The sequence below is a fragment of the Saccoglossus kowalevskii genome, chromosome 8 (genome assembly GCF_978046115.1).
Source record: "Saccoglossus kowalevskii chromosome 8, keSacKowa6.1, whole genome shotgun sequence".
NCBI lineage: Eukaryota > Metazoa > Hemichordata > Enteropneusta > Harrimaniidae > Saccoglossus > Saccoglossus kowalevskii.
The window spans coordinates 20,607,484-20,628,566 of record NC_140648.1 but is presented as its reverse complement, the minus strand read 5'-3'; positions in this window follow the sequence as shown (position 1 = coordinate 20,628,566).

Sequence of the window (21,083 nt, the reverse complement as noted above, 5' to 3'; positions counted from 1 at the left end):
ATTCAGATATATTTTGATCTGATACATGATATTCAGATATGCTTTGATCTGATACATTCTATTCAGATATACTTTGAACTGATACAATCTATTCAGATATACTTTGATCTGATACATTCTATTCAGATATACTTTGATCTGATACATTCTATTCAGATATACTTTGATGTGATACATTCTACATTCTATTCAGATATACTTTGATCTGATACATTCTATTCAGATATACTTTGATCTGATACACTCTATTCAGACATGCTTTGATGTGATACACTATATTCAGATATACTTTGATCTGATACATTCTATTCAGATATACTTTGATCTGATACATTCTATTCAGATATACTTTGATCTGATACATTCTATTCAGATATATTTTGATCTGATACATTCTATTCAGATATACTTTGATATGGTACACTCAGATATGCTTTGATCTGATAAATTCTATTCAGATATACTTTGATCTGATACAATCTATTCAGATATACTTTGATCTGATACATTCTATTCAGATATACTTTGATGTGATACATTCTATTCGGATATACTTTGATCTGATACATTCTATTCAGATATACTTTGATATAATACACTCTATTCTGATATGCTTTAAAATGATACACTATATTCAGATATATACTTTGATCTGATACATTCTATTCAGACATACTTTGATCTGATACATTCTATTCAGAAATATTTTGATCTGATACATTTTATTCAGATATACTTTGATCTGATACATTCAATTCTGATATATTTTGATCTGATACATGATATTCAGATATACTTTGATCTGATACATTCTATTCAGATATATTTTGATCTGATACATTCTATTCAGATATACTTTGATATGATACACTCTATTCAGATATGCTTTGATCTGATACATTCTCTTCAGATATACTTTGATATGATACACTCTATTCAGATATACTTTGATCTGATACATTCTATTCAGATATACATCAATTTGATCTAATATACTATATCCTGATATACTTTGATCTGATACTTTCTATTCAGGTATACTTTGATCTCCTAGATTCTATTCAGATATACTTCAATTTGATCTGATATACTCTATCCAGATATATTTTGATCTGATACTTTCTATTCAGGTATACTTTGATCTCCTAGATTCTATTCAGATATACTTCAATTTGATCTGATATACTCTATTCCGATATAATTTTATCTGATACACTCTATTCAGATATGCTTTTATCGGATACATTCTATTCGGATACACTTTGATATGATACACTCTATTCAGATATCCTTTGATCTGATACATTTTATTCAGATATACTTTGATCTGATACATTTTATTCAGACATACTTTGATCTGATACATTCTATTCAGAAATATTTTGATCTGATACATTCTATTCAGATATACTTTGATGTGATACAATCTATTCAGATATACTTTGATCTGATACATTCTATTCAGATATACTTTGATCTGATACACTCTATTCAGATACACTTTGATCTGATACATTCTATTCAGATATACTTTGATCTGATACACTCTATTCAGATATGCTTTGATCTGATACATTCTATTCGGATACACTTTGATATGATACACTCTATTCAGATATGCTTTGATCTGATACATTTTATTCAGATATTCTTTGATCTGATACATTTTATTCAGACATACTTGGATCTGATACATTCTATTCAGAAATATTTTGATCTGATACATGGTATTCAGATATATATTGATATGATACATTCAATTCTGATATATTTTGATCTGATACATGATATTCAGATATGCTTTGATCTGATACATTCTATTCAGATATACTTTGAACTGATACAATCTATTCAGATATACTTTGATCTGATACATTCTATTCAGATATACTTTGATGTGATACATTCTATTCAGATATACTTTGATGTGATACATTCTACATTCTATTCAGATATACTTTGATCTGATACATTCTATTCAGATATACTTTGATCTGATACATTTTATTCAGATATTCTTTGATCTGATACATTTTATTCAGACATACTTGGATCTGATACATTCTATTCAGAAATATTTTGATCTGATACATGGTATTCAGATATATTTTGATCTGATACATGATATTCAGATATGCTTTGATCTGATACATTCTATTCAGATATACTTTGAACTGATACAATCTATTCAGATATACTTTGATCTGATACATTCTATTCAGATATACTTTGATCTGATACATTCTATTCAGATATACTTTGATGTGATACATTCTACATTCTATTCAGATATACTTTGATCTGATACATTCTATTCAGATATACTTTGATCTGATACACTCTATTCAGACATGCTTTGATGTGATACACTATATTCAGATATACTTTGATCTGATACATTCTATTCAGATATACTTTGATCTGATACATTCTATTCAGATATACTTTGATCTGATACATTCTATTCAGATATATTTTGATCTGATACATTCTATTCAGATATACTTTGATATGGTACACTCAGATATGCTTTGATCTGATAAATTCTATTCAGATATACTTTGATCTGATACAATCTATTCAGATATACTTTGATCTGATACATTCTATTCAGATATACTTTGATGTGATACATTCTATTCGGATATACTTTGATCTGATACATTCTATTCAGATATACTTTGATATAATACACTCTATTCTGATATGCTTTAAAATGATACACTATATTCAGATATATACTTTGATCTGATACATTCTATTCAGACATACTTTGATCTGATACATTCTATTCAGAAATATTTTGATCTGATACATTTTATTCAGATATACTTTGATCTGATACATTCAATTCTGATATATTTTGATCTGATACATGATATTCAGATATACTTTGATCTGATACATTCTATTCAGATATATTTTGATCTGATACATTCTATTCAGATATACTTTGATATGATACACTCTATTCAGATATGCTTTGATCTGATACATTCTCTTCAGATATACTTTGATATGATACACTCTATTCAGATATACTTTGATCTGATACATTCTATTCAGATATACATCAATTTGATCTAATATACTATATCCTGATATACTTTGATCTGATACTTTCTATTCAGGTATACTTTGATCTCCTAGATTCTATTCAGATATACTTCAATTTGATCTGATATACTCTATCCAGATATATTTTGATCTGATACTTTCTATTCAGGTATACTTTGATCTCCTAGATTCTATTCAGATATACTTCAATTTGATCTGATATACTCTATTCCGATATAATTTTATCTGATACACTCTATTCAGATATGCTTTTATCGGATACATTCTATTCGGATACACTTTGATATGATACACTCTATTCAGATATCCTTTGATCTGATACATTTTATTCAGATATACTTTGATCTGATACATTTTATTCAGACATACTTTGATCTGATACATTCTATTCAGAAATATTTTGATCTGATACATTTTATTCAGATATACTTTGATCTCATACATTCAATTCTGAAATATTTTGATCTGATACAATCTATTCAGATATACTTTGATCTGATACATTCTATTCAGATATATTTTGATCTGATACATTCTATTCAGATATACTTTCATATGATACACTCTATTCAGATATGCTTTGATCTGATACATTCTATTCAGATACACTTTGATCTGATACATTCTATTCAGATATACTTTAATCTGATACATTCTATTCAGATATACTTTGATCTGATACATTCTATTCAGATATACTTTGATCTGATACACTCGATTCAGATATGCTTTGATCTGATACACTATTCAGATATGCTTTGATTTGATACACTATGCATATATACTTTGATTTCAAAGACACTATTCAGATATACTTTAATTTGATCAGATATACTCTATCCAGATATACTTTGATCTGATACATTCTATTCAGGTATACCTTGATCTCCTAGATTCTATTCAGATATACTTCAATTTGATCTCATATACTCTAACTAGATATTCTTTGATCTGTTACATTGTATTCAGGTATACTTTGATCTCCTAAGATTCTATTCAGATATACTTCAATTTGATCTCATATACTCTATCCAGATATACTTTGATCTGATACATTCTATTCAGGTATACCCTGAAGCGATACACTCTATTCATATATACTTTGATCTCATAGACTCTATTCAGATATACTTTAATTTGATCTGATACACTCTATTCAGATATACTTTGATCTGATACATACTATTCAGGTATACTTTGATCTCCTAGATTCTATTCAGATATACTTCAATTTGATCTGATACATTCTATTCAGGTATACTTTGATCTCCTAGATTCTATTCAGTTATACTTCAATTTGATCTGATATACTCTATCCAGATATACTTTGATCTGATACATTCTATTCAGATATACTTTGATCTGATACACTCGATTCAGATATGCTTTGATCTGATACACTATTCAGATATGCTTTGATTTGATACACTATGCATATATACTTTGATCTCAAAGACACTATTCATATATACTTTAATTTGATCTGATATACTCTATTCAGATATACTTTTGTCTGATACACTCTATTCAGATACACTTTGATCTGATACATTCTATTCAGATATACTTTGATGTGATACAATCGATTCAGATATACTTTGATCTGATACATTCTATTCAGATATATTTTGATCTGATACATTCTATTCAGATATACTTTGATCTGATACATTCTATTCAGATATACTTTGATGTGATACAATCTATTCAGATATACTTTGATCTGATACATTCTATTCAGATATACTTTGATCTGATACACTCTATTCAGATACACTTTGATCTGATACATTCTATTCAGATATACTTTGATCTGATACACTCTATTCAGATATGCTTTGATCTGATACATTCTATTCGGATACACTTTGATATGATACACTCTATTCAGATATGCTTTGATCTGATACATTTTATTCAGATATTCTTTGATCTGATACATTTTATTCAGACATACTTGGATCTGATACATTCTATTCAGAAATATTTTGATCTGATACATGGTATTCAGATATATATTGATATGATACATTCAATTCTGATATATTTTGATCTGATACATGATATTCAGATATGCTTTGATCTGATACATTCTATTCAGATATACTTTGAACTGATACAATCTATTCAGATATACTTTGATCTGATACATTCTATTCAGATATACTTTGATCTGATACATTCTATTCAGATATACTTTGATGTGATACATTCTACATTCTATTCAGATATACTTTGATCTGATACATTCTATTCAGATATACTTTGATCTGATACATTTTATTCAGATATTCTTTGATCTGATACATTTTATTCAGACATACTTGGATCTGATACATTCTATTCAGAAATATTTTGATCTGATACATGGTATTCAGATATATTTTGATCTGATACATGATATTCAGATATGCTTTGATCTGATACATTCTATTCAGATATACTTTGAACTGATACAATCTATTCAGATATACTTTGATCTGATACATTCTATTCAGATATACTTTGATCTGATACATTCTATTCAGATATACTTTGATGTGATACATTCTACATTCTATTCAGATATACTTTGATCTGATACATTCTATTCAGATATACTTTGATCTGATACACTCTATTCAGACATGCTTTGATGTGATACACTATATTCAGATATACTTTGATCTGATACATTCTATTCAGATATACTTTGATCTGATACATTCTATTCAGATATACTTTGATCTGATACATTCTATTCAGATATATTTTGATCTGATACATTCTATTCAGATATACTTTGATATGATACACTCAGATATGCTTTGATCTGATAAATTCTATTCAGATATACTTTGATCTGATACAATCTATTCAGATATACTTTGATCTGATACATTCTATTCAGATATACTTTGATGTGATACATTCTATTCGGATATACTTTGATCTGATACATTCTATTCAGATATACTTTGATATAATACACTCTATTCTGATATGCTTTAAAATGATACACTATATTCAGATATATACTTTGATCTGATACATTCTATTCAGACATACTTTGATCTGATACATTCTATTCAGAAATATTTTGATCTGATACATTTTATTCAGATATACTTTGATCTGATACATTCAATTCTGATATATTTTGATCTGATACATGATATTCAGATATACTTTGATCTGATACATTCTATTCAGATATATTTTGATCTGATACATTCTATTCAGATATACTTTGATATGATACACTCTATTCAGATATGCTTTGATCTGATACATTCTCTTCAGATATACTTTGATATGATACACTCTATTCAGATATACTTTGATCTGATACATTCTATTCAGATATACATCAATTTGATCTAATATACTATATCCTGATATACTTTGATCTGATACTTTCTATTCAGGTATACTTTGATCTCCTAGATTCTATTCAGATATACTTCAATTTGATCTGATATACTCTATCCAGATATATTTTGATCTGATACTTTCTATTCAGGTATACTTTGATCTCCTAGATTCTATTCAGATATACTTCAATTTGATCTGATATACTCTATTCCGATATAATTTTATCTGATACACTCTATTCAGATATGCTTTTATCGGATACATTCTATTCGGATACACTTTGATATGATACACTCTATTCAGATATCCTTTGATCTGATACATTTTATTCAGATATACTTTGATCTGATACATTTTATTCAGACATACTTTGATCTGATACATTCTATTCAGAAATATTTTGATCTGATACATTTTATTCAGATATACTTTGATCTCATACATTCAATTCTGATATATTTTGATCTGATACAATCTATTCAGATATACTTTGATCTGATACATTCTATTCAGATATATTTTGATCTGATACATTCTATTCAGATATACTTTCATATGATACACTCTATTCAGATATGCTTTGATCTGATACATTCTATTCAGATACACTTTGATCTGATACATTCTATTCAGATATACTTTAATCTGATACATTCTATTCAGATATACTTTGATCTGATACATTCTATTCAGATATACTTTGATCTGATACATTCTATTCAGATATACTTTGATCTGATACATTCTATTCAGATATACTTTGATCTGATACACTATATTCAGATATATACTTTGATCTGATACATTCTATTCAGATATACTTTGATATGATACACTCAGATATGCTTTGATCTGATAAATTCTATTCAGATATACTTTGATCTGATACAATCTATTCAGATTTAATTTGATCTGATACATTCTATTCAGATATACTTTGATCTGATACATTCTATTCAGATATACTTTGATGTGATACATTCTATTCGGATATACTTTGATCTGATACATTCTATTCAGATATACTTTGATATAATACACTCTATTCTGATATGCTTTAATATGATACACTATATTCAGATATATACTTTGATCTGATACATTCTATTCAAACATACTTTGATCTGATACATTCTATTCAGAAATATTTTGATCTGATACATTTTTTTCAGATATACTTTGATCTGATACATTCAATTCTGATATATTTTGATCTGATACATGATATTCAGATATACTTTGATCTGATACATTCTATTCAGATATATTTTGATCTGATACATTCTATTCAGATATACTTTGATATGATACACTCTATTCAGATATGCTTTGATCTGATACATTCTCTTCAGATATACTTTGATATGATACACTCTATTCAGATATACTTTGATCTGATACATTCTATTCAGATATACTTCAATTTGATCTGATATACTATATCCTGATATACTTTGATCTGATACTTTCTATTCAGGTATACTTTGATCTCCTAGATTCTATTCAGATATACTTCAATTTGATCTGATATACTCTATCCAGATATATTTTGATCTGATACTTTCTATTCAGGTATACTTTGATCTCCTAGATTCTATTCAGATATACTTCAATTTGATCTGATATACTCTATTCCGATATAATTTTATCTGATACACTCTATTCAGATATGCTTTTATCGGATACATTCTATTCGGATACACTTTGATATGATACACTCTATTCAGATATCCTTTGATCTGATACATTTTATTCAGATATACTTTGATCTGATACATTTTATTCAGACATACTTTGATCTGATACATTCTATTCAGAAATATTTTGATCTGATACATTTTATTCAGATATACTTTGATCTCATACATTCAATTCTCATATATTTTGATCTGATACAATCTATTCAGATATACTTTGATCTGATACATTCTATTCAGATATACTTTGATCTGATACATTCTATTCAGATATACTTTGATCTGATACATTCTATTCAGATATACTTTGATCTGATACACTATATTCAGATATATACTTTGGTCTGATACATTCTATTCAGATATACTTTGATATGATACACTCAGATATGCTTTGATCTGATAAATTCTATTCAGATATACTTTGATCTGATACAATCTATTCAGATTTAATTTGATCTGATACATTCTATTCAGATATACTTTGATCTGATACATTCTATTCAGATATACTTTGATGTGATACATTCTATTCGGATATACTTTGATCTGATACATTCTATTCAGATATACTTTGATATAATACACTCTATTCTGATATGCTTTAATATGATACACTATATTCAGATATATACTTTGATCTGATACATTCTATTCAAACATACTTTGATCTGATACATTCTATTCAGAAATATTTTGATCTGATACATTTTTTTCAGATATACTTTGATCTGATACATTCAATTCTGATATATTTTGATCTGGTACATGATATTCAGATATACTTTGATCTGATACATTCTATTCAGATATATTTTGATCTGATACATTCTATTCAGATATACTTTGATATGATACACTCTATTCAGATATGCTTTGATCTGATACATTCTCTTCAGATATACTTTGATATGATACACTCTATTCAGATATACTTTGATCTGATACATTCTATTCAGATATACTTCAATTTGATCTGATATACTATATCCTGATATACTTTGATCTGATACTTTCTATTCAGGTATACTTTGATCTCCTAGATTCTATTCAGATATACTTCAATTTGATCTGATATACTCTATCCAGATATATTTTGATCTGATACTTTCTATTCAGGTATACTTTGATCTCCTAGATTCTATTCAGATATACTTCAATTTGATCTGATATACTCTATTCCGATATACTTTTATCTGATACACTCTATTCAGATATACTACTACTTTGATCTGATACATTCTATTCAGATATACTTTGATCTGATACATTCTATTCAGATATACTTTGATATGATACACTCTATTCAGATATGCTTTGATCTGATACATTTTATACAGATATACTTTGATCTGATACATTTTATTCAGATATACTTTGATCTGATACATTCAATTCTGATATATTTTGATCTGCTACATGATATACAGATATACTAAGATCTGATACATTCTTTTCAGATATACTTTGATCTGATACACTCGATTCAGATATACTTTGATCTGATATACTCTATCCAGATATACTTTGATCTGATACTTTCTATTCAGGTATACTTTGATCTCCTAGATTCTATTCAGATATACTTCAATTTGATCTGGTACATTCTATTCAGATATATTTTGATCTGATACATTCTATTCAGATATACTTTGATCTGATACACTCGATTCAGATATACTTTGATCTGATACATTTTATTCCGATATACTTTGATCTGATACATTCAATTCTGATATATTTTGATATGATACATGATATTCAGATATACTTTGATCTGATACATTCTATTCAGATATACTTTGATCTGATACATTCTATTCAGATATACTTTGATCTGATACACTATATTCAGATATATACTTTGATCTGATACATTCTATTCAGATATACTTTGATATGATACACTCAGATATGCTTTGATCGGATAAATTCTATTCAGATATACTTTGATCTGATACAATCTAATCAGATTTAATTTGATCTGATACATTCTATTCAGATATACTTTGATCTGATACATTCTATTCAGATATACTTTGATGTGATACATTCTATTCGGATATACTTTGATCTGATACATTCTATTCAGATATACTTTGATATAATACACTCTATTCTGATATGCTTTAATATGATACACTATATTCAGATATATACTTTGATCTGATACATTCTATTCAGACATACTTTGATCTGATACATTCTATTCAGAAATATTTTGATCTGATACATTTTTTTCAGATATACTTTGATCTGATACATTCAATTCTGATATATTTTGATCTGATACATGATATTCAGATATACTTTGATCTGATACATTCTATTCAGATATACTTTGATATGATACACTCTATTCAGATATGCTTTGATCTGATACATTCTCTTCAGATATACTTTGATATGATACACTCTATTCAGATATACTTTGATCTGATACATTCTATTCAGATATACTTCAATTTGATCTGATATACTATATCCTGATATACTTTGATCTGATACTTTCTATTCAGGTATACTTTGATCTCCTAGATTCTATTCAGATATACTTCAATTTGATCTGATATACTCTATTCAGATATATTTTGATCTGATACTTTCTATTCAGGTATACTTTGATCTCCTAGATTCTATTCAGATATACTTCAATTTGATCTGATATACTCAATTCCGATATACTTTTATCTGATACACTCTATTCAGATATACTACTACTTTGATCTGATACATTCTATTCAGATATACTTTGATCTGATACATTCTATTCAGATATACTTTGATCTGATACATTCAATTCTGATATATTTTGATCTGCTACATGATATTCAGATATACTTAGATCTGATACATTCTTTTCAGATATACTTTGATCTGATACACTCGATTCAGATATACTTTGATCTGATATACTCTATCCAGATATACTTTGATCTGATACTTTCTATTCAGGTATACTTTGATCTCCTAGATTCTATTCAGATATACTTTGATCTGATACATTCTATTCAGATATATTTTGATCTGATACATTCTATTCAGATATACTTTGATCTGATACACTCGATTCAGATATACTTTGATCTGATACATTTTATTCCGATATACTTTGATCTGATACATTCAATTCTGATATATTTTGATCTGATACATGATATTCAGATATACTTTGATCTGATACATTCTATTCAGATATACTTTGATCTGATACATTCTATTCAGATATACTTTGATCTGATACACTATATTCAGATATATACTTTGATCTGATACATTCTATTCAGATATACTTTGATATGATACACTCAGATATGCTTTGATCGGATAAATTCTATTCAGATATACTTTGATCTGATACAATCTATTCAGATTTAATTTGATCTGATACATTCTATTCAGATATACTTTGATCTGATACATTCTATTCAGATATACTTTGATGTGATACATTCTATTCGGATATACTTTGATCTGATACATTCTATTCAGATATACTTTGATATAATACACTCTATTCTGATATGCTTTAATATGATACACTATATTCAGATATATACTTTGATCTGATACATTCTATTCAGACATACTTTGATCTGATACATTCTATTCAGAAATATTTTGATCTGATACATTTTTTTCAGATATACTTTGATCTGATACATTCAATTCTGATATATTTTGATCTGATACATGATATTCAGATATACTTTGATCTGATACATTCTATTCAGATATACTTTGATATGATACACTCTATTCAGATATGCTTTGATCTGATACATTCTCTTCAGATATACTTTGATATGATACACTCTATTCAGATATACTTTGATCTGATACATTCTATTCAGATATACTTCAATTTGATCTGATATACTATATCCTGATATACTTTGATCTGATACTTTCTATTCAGGTATACTTTGATCTCCTAGATTCTATTCAGATATACTTCAATTTGATCTGATATACTCTATTCAGATATATTTTGATCTGATACTTTCTATTCAGGTATACTTTGATCTCCTAGATTCTATTCAGATATACTTCAATTTGATCTGATATACTCAATTCCGATATACTTTTATCTGATACACTCTATTCAGATATACTACTACTTTGATCTGATACATTCTATTCAGATATACTTTGATCTGATACATTCTATTCAGTTATACTTTGATATGATACACTCTATTCAGATATGCTTTGATCTGATACATTTTATACAGATATACTTTGATCTGATACATTTTATTCAGATATACTTTGATCTGATACATTCAATTCTGATATATTTTGATCTGCTACATGATATTCAGATATACTTAGATCTGATACATTCTTTTCAGATATACTTTGATCTGATACACTCGATTCAGATATACTTTGATCTGATATACTCTATCCAGATATACTTTGATCTGATACTTTCTATTCAGGTATACTTTGATCTCCTAGATTCTATTCAGATATACTTCAATTTGATCTGGTACATTCTATTCAGATATATTTTGATCTGATACATTCTATTCAGATATACTTTGATCTGATACACTCGATTCAGATATACTTTGATCTGATACATTTTATTCCGATATACTTTGATCTGATACATTCAATTCTGATATATTTTTATCTGATACATGATATTCAGATATATTTTGATCTGATACATGATATTCAGATATACTTTGATCTGATACATTCTTTTCAGATATACTTTGATCTGATACATTCTTTTCAGATATACTTTGATCTGATACACTCGATTCAGATATACATTGATCTGATATACTCTATCCAGATATACTTTGATATGATACACTCTATTCAGATATACTTTGATCTGATACATTCTATTCAGATATACTTCAATTTGATCTGATATACTCTATCCTGATATACTTTGATCTGATACTTTCTATTCAGGTATACTTTGATCTCCTAGATTCTATTCAGATATACTTTGATCTGATACACTCTATTCAGATATGCTTTGATCTGATACACTCGATTCAGATATACTTTGATCTGATACATTCTATTCAGGTATGCTTTGATCTGATACACTCTATTCAGATATGCTTTGATCTCATACATTCTATTCAGGTATACTCTGAAGGGATACACTCTATTCAGATATACTTTGATCTGATACATTCTATTCAGATATACTGTGATCTGATACACTCTTTTCAGATATACTTTGATCTGATACACTCTATTCAGATATACTTTGATCTGATACATTCTATTCAGATATACTTCAATTTGATCTGATATACTCTATCCTGATATACTTTGATCTGATTCTTTCTATTCAGGTATACTTTGATCTCGTAGATTCTATTCAGATATACTTCAATTTGATCTGATATACTCTATTCAGATATACTTTGATTTGATACACTCTATTCAGATATGCTTTGATCTGATACACTCGATTCAGATATACTTTGATCTCATACATTCTATTCAGGTATACTCTGAAGGGATACACTCTATTCAGATATACTGTGATCTGATACACTCTATTCAGATATACTGTGATCTGATACACTCTTTTCAGATATACTTTGATCTGATATACTCGGTTCAGTTATGATTTGATCTGATACGCTATTCAGATATGCTTTGATCTGATACATTCTATTCAGATATACTTTGATATGATACACTCTATTCAGATATACTTTGATCTGATACATTCTATTCAGATATACTTTGATCTGATACATTCTATTCAGATATACTTTGATCTGATACACTCTATTCAGATATACTTTGATCTGATACACTCTATTCAGATATACTTTGATCTGATACACTCTATTCAGATATACTTTGATCTGATACACTCTATTCAGATATACTTTTATCTGATACATTCTTTTCAGATATACTTTGATCTGATACACTCGATTCAGATATACATTGATCTGATATACTCTATCCAGATATACTTTGATATGATACACTCTATTCAGATATACTTCAATTTGATCTGATATACTCTATCCTGATATACTTTGATCTGATACTTTCTATTCAGGTATACTTTGATCTCCTAGATTCTATTCAGATATACTTCAATTTGATCTGATACATTCTATTCAGGTATACTTTGATCTCCTAGATTCTATTCAGATATTCTTTTATCTGATACATTCTATTCAGACATACTTTGATCTGATACACTCTATTCACATATACTTTGATCTGATACATTCTATTCAGATATACTTTGATCTGATACACTCGATTCAGATATGCTTTGATCTGATACACTATTCAGATATGCTTTGATTTGATACACTATGCATATATACTTTGATTTCAAAGACACTATTCAGATATACTTTAATTTGATCTGATATACTCTATCCAGATATACTTTGATCTGATACATTCTATTCAGGTATACCTTGATCTCCTAGATTCTATTCAGATATACTTCAATTTGATCTCATATACTCTAACTAGATATTCTTTGATCTGTTACATTGTATTCAGGTATACTTTGATCTCCTAAGATTCTATTCAGATATACTTCAATTTGATCTCATATACTCTATCCAGATAAACTTTGATCTGATACATTCTATTCAGGTATACCCTGAAGCGATACACTCTATTCATATATACTTTGATCTCATAGACTCTATTCAGATATACTTTAATTTGATCTGATACACTCTATTCAGATATACTTTGATCTGATACATACTATTCAGGAATACTTTGATCTCCTAGATTCTATTCAGATATACTTCAATTTGATCTGATACATTCTATTCAGGTATACTTTGATCTCCTAGATTCTATTCAGTTATACTTCAATTTGATCTGATATACTCTATCCAGATATACTTTGATCTGATACATTCTATTCAGATATACTTTGATCTGATACACTCGATTCAGATATGCTTTGATCTGATACACTATTCAGATATGCTTTGATTTGATACACTATGCATATATACTTTGATCTCAAAGACACTATTCAGATATACTTTAATTTGATCTGATATACTCTATTCAGATATACTTTTGTCTGATACACTCTATTCAGATACACTTTGATCTGATACATTCTATTCAGATATACTTTGATGTGATACAATCGATTCAGATATACTTTGATCTGATACATTCTATTCAGATATACTTCAATTTGATCTGATATACTCTATCCTGATATACTTTGATCTGATACTTTCTATTCAGGTATACTTTGATCTCCTAGATTCTATTCAGATATACTTTGATCTGATACACTCTATTCAGATATGCTTTGATCTGATACACTCTATTCAGATATACTTTGATCTGATACACTCTATTCAGATATACTTTGATCTGATACACTCTATTCAGATATACTTTGATCTGATACACTCTATTCAGATATACTTTTATCTGATACATTCTTTTCAGATATACTTTGATCTGATACACTCGATTCAGATATACATTGATCTGATATACTCTATCCAGATATACTTTGATATGATACACTCTATTCAGATATACTTCAATTTGATCTGATATACTCTATCCTGATATACTTTGATCTGATACTTTCTATTCAGGTATACTTTGATCTCCTAGATTCTATTCAGATATACTTCAATTTGATCTGATACATTCTATTCAGGTATACTTTGATCTCCTAGATTCTATTCAGATATTCTTTTATCTGATACATTCTATTCAGACATACTTTGATCTGATACACTCTATTCACATATACTTTGATCTGATACATTCTATTCAGATATACTTTGATCTGATACACTCGATTCAGATATGCTTTGATCTGATACACTATTCAGATATGCTTTGATTTGATACACTATGCATATATACTTTGATTTCAAAGACACTATTCAGATATACTTTAATTTGATCTGATATACTCTATCCAGATATACTTTGATCTGATACATTCTATTCAGGTATACCTTGATCTCCTAGATTCTATTCAGATATACTTCAATTTGATCTCATATACTCTAACTAGATATTCTTTGATCTGTTACATTGTATTCAGGTATACTTTGATCTCCTAAGATTCTATTCAGATATACTTCAATTTGATCTCATATACTCTATCCAGATAAACTTTGATCTGATACATTCTATTCAGGTATACCCTGAAGCGATACACTCTATTCATATATACTTTGATCTCATAGACTCTATTCAGATATACTTTAATTTGATCTGATACACTCTATTCAGATATACTTTGATCTGATACATACTATTCAGGAATACTTTGATCTCCTAGATTCTATTCAGATATACTTCAATTTGATCTGATACATTCTATTCAGGTATACTTTGATCTCCTAGATTCTATTCAGTTATACTTCAATTTGATCTGATATACTCTATCCAGATATACTTTGATCTGATACATTCTATTCAGATATACTTTGATCTGATACACTCGATTCAGATATGCTTTGATCTGATACACTATTCAGATATGCTTTGATTTGATACACTATGCATATATACTTTGATCTCAAAGACACTATTCAGATATACTTTAATTTGATCTGATATACTCTATTCAGATATACTTTTGTCTGATACACTCTATTCAGATACACTTTGATCTGATACATTCTATTCAGATATACTTTGATGTGATACAATCGATTCAGATATACTTTGATCTGATACATTCTATTCAGATATACTTCAATTTGATCTGATATACTCTATCCTGATATACTTTGATCTGATACTTTCTATTCAGGTATACTTTGATCTCCTAGATTCTATTCAGATATACTTTGATCTGATACACTCTATTCAGATATGCTTTGATCTGATACACTCGATTCAGATATACTTTGATCTGATACATTCTATTCAGGTATGCTTTGATCTGATACACTCTATTCAGATATGCTTTGATCTCATACATTCTATTCAGGTATACTCTGAAGGGATACACTCTATTCAGATATACTTTGATCTGATACATTCTATTCAGATATACTGTGATCTGATACACTCTTTTCAGATATACTTTGATCTGATACACTCTATTCAGATATACTTTGATCTGATACATTCTATTCAGATATACTTCAATTTGATCTGATATACTCTATCCTGATATACTTTGATCTGATTCTTTCTATTCAGGTATACTTTGATCTCGTAGATTCTATTCAGATATACTTCAATTTGATCTGATATACTCTATTCAGATATACTTTGATTTGATACACTCTATTCAGATATGCTTTGATCTGATACACTCGATTCAGATATACTTTGATCTCATACATTCTATTCAGGTATACTCTGAAGGGATACACTCTATTCAGATATACTGTGATCTGATACACTCTATTCACATATACTTTGATCTGATATACTCGGTTCAGTTATATTTTGATCTGATACACTCTATTCAGATATACTTTGATCTGATACATTCTATTCAGATATGCTTTGATCTGATACATTCTATTCAGATATACTCTGAAGGGATACACTCTATTCAGATATACTTTGATCTGATACATTCTATTCAGATATACTGTGATCTGATACACTCTTTTCAGATATACTTTGATCTGATATACTCGGTTCAGTTATGATTTGATCTGATACGCTATTCAGATATGCTTTGATCTGATACATTCTATTCAGATATACTTTGATATGATACACTCTATTCAGATATACTTTGATCTGATACATTCTATTCAGATATACTTTGATCTGATACATTCTATTCAGATATACTTTGATCTGATACACTCTATTCAGATATACTTTGATCTGATACACTCTATTCAGATATACTTTGATCTGATACACTCTATTCAGATATACTTTGATCTGATACACTCTATTCAGATATACTTTTATCTGATACATTCTTTTCAGATATACTTTGATCTGATACACTCGATTCAGATATACATTGATCTGATATACTCTATCCAGATATACTTTGATATGATACACTCTATTCAGATATACTTTGATCTGATACATTCTATTCAGATATACTTCAATTTGATCTGATATACTCTATCCTGATATACTTTGATCTGATACTTTCTATTCAGGTATACTTTGATCTCCTAGATTCTATTCAGATATACTTCAATTTGATCTGATACATTCTATTCAGGTATACTTTGATCTCCTAGATTCTATTCAGATATTCTTTTATCTGATACATTCTATTCAGACATACTTTGATCTGATACACTCTATTCACATATACTTTGATCTGATACATTCTATTCAGATATACCTTGATCTCCTAGATTCTATTCAGATATACTTCAATTTGATCTCATATACTCTAACTAGATATTCTTTGATCTGTTACATTGTATTCAGGTATACTTTGATCTCCTAAGATTCTATTCAGATATACTTCAATTTGATCTCATATACTCTATCCAGATAAACTTTGATCTGATACATTCTATTCAGGTATACCCTGAAGCGATACACTCTATTCATATATACTTTGATCTCATAGACTCTATTCAGATATACTTTAATTTGATCTGATACACTCTATTCAGATATACTTTGATCTGATACATACTATTCAGGAATACTTTGATCTCCTAGATTCTATTCAGATATACTTCAATTTGATCTGATACATTCTATTCAGGTATACTTTGATCTCCTAGATTCTATTCAGTTATACTTCAATTTGATCTGATATACTCTATCCAGATATACTTTGATCTGATACATTCTATTCAGATATACTTTGATCTGATACACTCGATTCAGATATGCTTTGATCTGATACACTATTCAGATATGCTTTGATTTGATACACTATGCATATATACTTTGATCTCAAAGACACTATTCAGATATACTTTAATTTGATCTGATATACTCTATTCAGATATACTTTTGTCTGATACACTCTATTCAGATACACTTTGATCTGATACATTCTATTCAGATATACTTTGATGTGATACAATCGATTCAGATATACTTTGATCTGATACATTCTATTCAGATATATTTTGATCTGATACATTCTATTCAGATATACTTTGATCTGATACATTCTATTCAGATATACTTTGATGTGATACAATCTATTCAGATATACTTTGATCTGATACATTCTATTCAGATATACTTTGATCTGATACACTCTATTCAGATACACTTTGATCTGATACATTCTATTCAGATATACTTTGATCTGATACACTCTATTCAGATATGCTTTGATCTGATACATTCTATTCGGATACACTTTGATATGATACACTCTATTCAGATATGCTTTGATCTGATACATTTTATTCAGATATTCTTTGATCTGATACATTTTATTCAGACATACTTGGATCTGATACATTCTATTCAGAAATATTTTGATCTGATACACTCTATTCAGATATACTTTGATCTGATACATTCTATTCAGATATACTTTGATCTGATACACTCTATTCAGATATACTTTGATCTGATACACTCTATTCAGATATACTTTGATCTGATACACTCTATTCAGATATACTTTGATCTGATACACTCTATTCAGATATACTTTTATCTGATACATTCTTTTCAGATATACTTTGATCTGATACACTCGATTCAGATATACATTGATCTGATATACTCTATCCAGATATACTTTGATATGATACACTCTATTCAGATATACTTTGATCTGATACATTCTATTCAGATATACTTCAATTTGATCTGATATACTCTATCCTGATATACTTTGATCTGATACTTTCTATTCAGGTATACTTTGATCTCCTAGATTCTATTCAGATATACTTCAATTTGATCTGATATACTCTATTCAGATATACTTTGATCTGATACACTCTATTCAGATATGCTTTGATCTGATACACTCGATTCAGATATACTTTGATCTCATACATTCTATTCAGGTATACTCTGAAGGGATACACTCTATTCAGATATACTGTGATCTGATACACTCTATTCACATATACTTTGATCTGATATACTCGGTTCAGTTATATTTTGATCTGATACACTATTCAGATATGCTTTGATCTGATACATTCTATTCAGATATACTTTGATCTGATACACTCTATTCCGATATGCTTTGATATGATACACTCTATTCAGATATACTTTGATCTGATACATTCTATTCAGATATACTTTGATCTGATACATTCTATTCAGATATACTTTGATCTGATACATTCTATTCAGATATACTTTGATCTGATACATTCTATTCAGATATACTTTGATCTGATACACTCGATTCAGATATACTTTGATCTGATACATTTTATTCCGATATACTTTGATCTGATACATTCAATTCTGATATATTTTGATCTGATACATGATATTCAGATATACTTTGATCTGATACATTCTATTCAGATATACTTTGATCTGATACATTCTATTCAGATATACTTTGATCTGATACATTCTATTCAGATATATACTTTGATCTGATACACTATATTCAGATATATACTTTGATCTGATACATTCTATTCAGATATACTTTGATATGATACACTCAGATATGCTTTGATCGGATAAATTCTATTCAGATATACTTTGATCTGATACAATCTATTCAGATTTAATTTGATCTGATACATTCTATTCAGATATACTTTGATCTGATACATTCTATTCAGATATACTTTGATGTGATACATTCTATTCGGATATACTTTGATCTGATACATTCTATTCAGATATACTTTGATATAATACACTCTATTCTGATATGCTTTAATATGATACACTATATTCAGATATATACTTTGATCTGATACATTCTATTCAGACATACTTTGATCTGATACATTCTATTCAGAAATATTTTGATCTGATACATTTTTTTCAGATATACTTTGATCTGATACATTCAATTCTGATATATTTTGA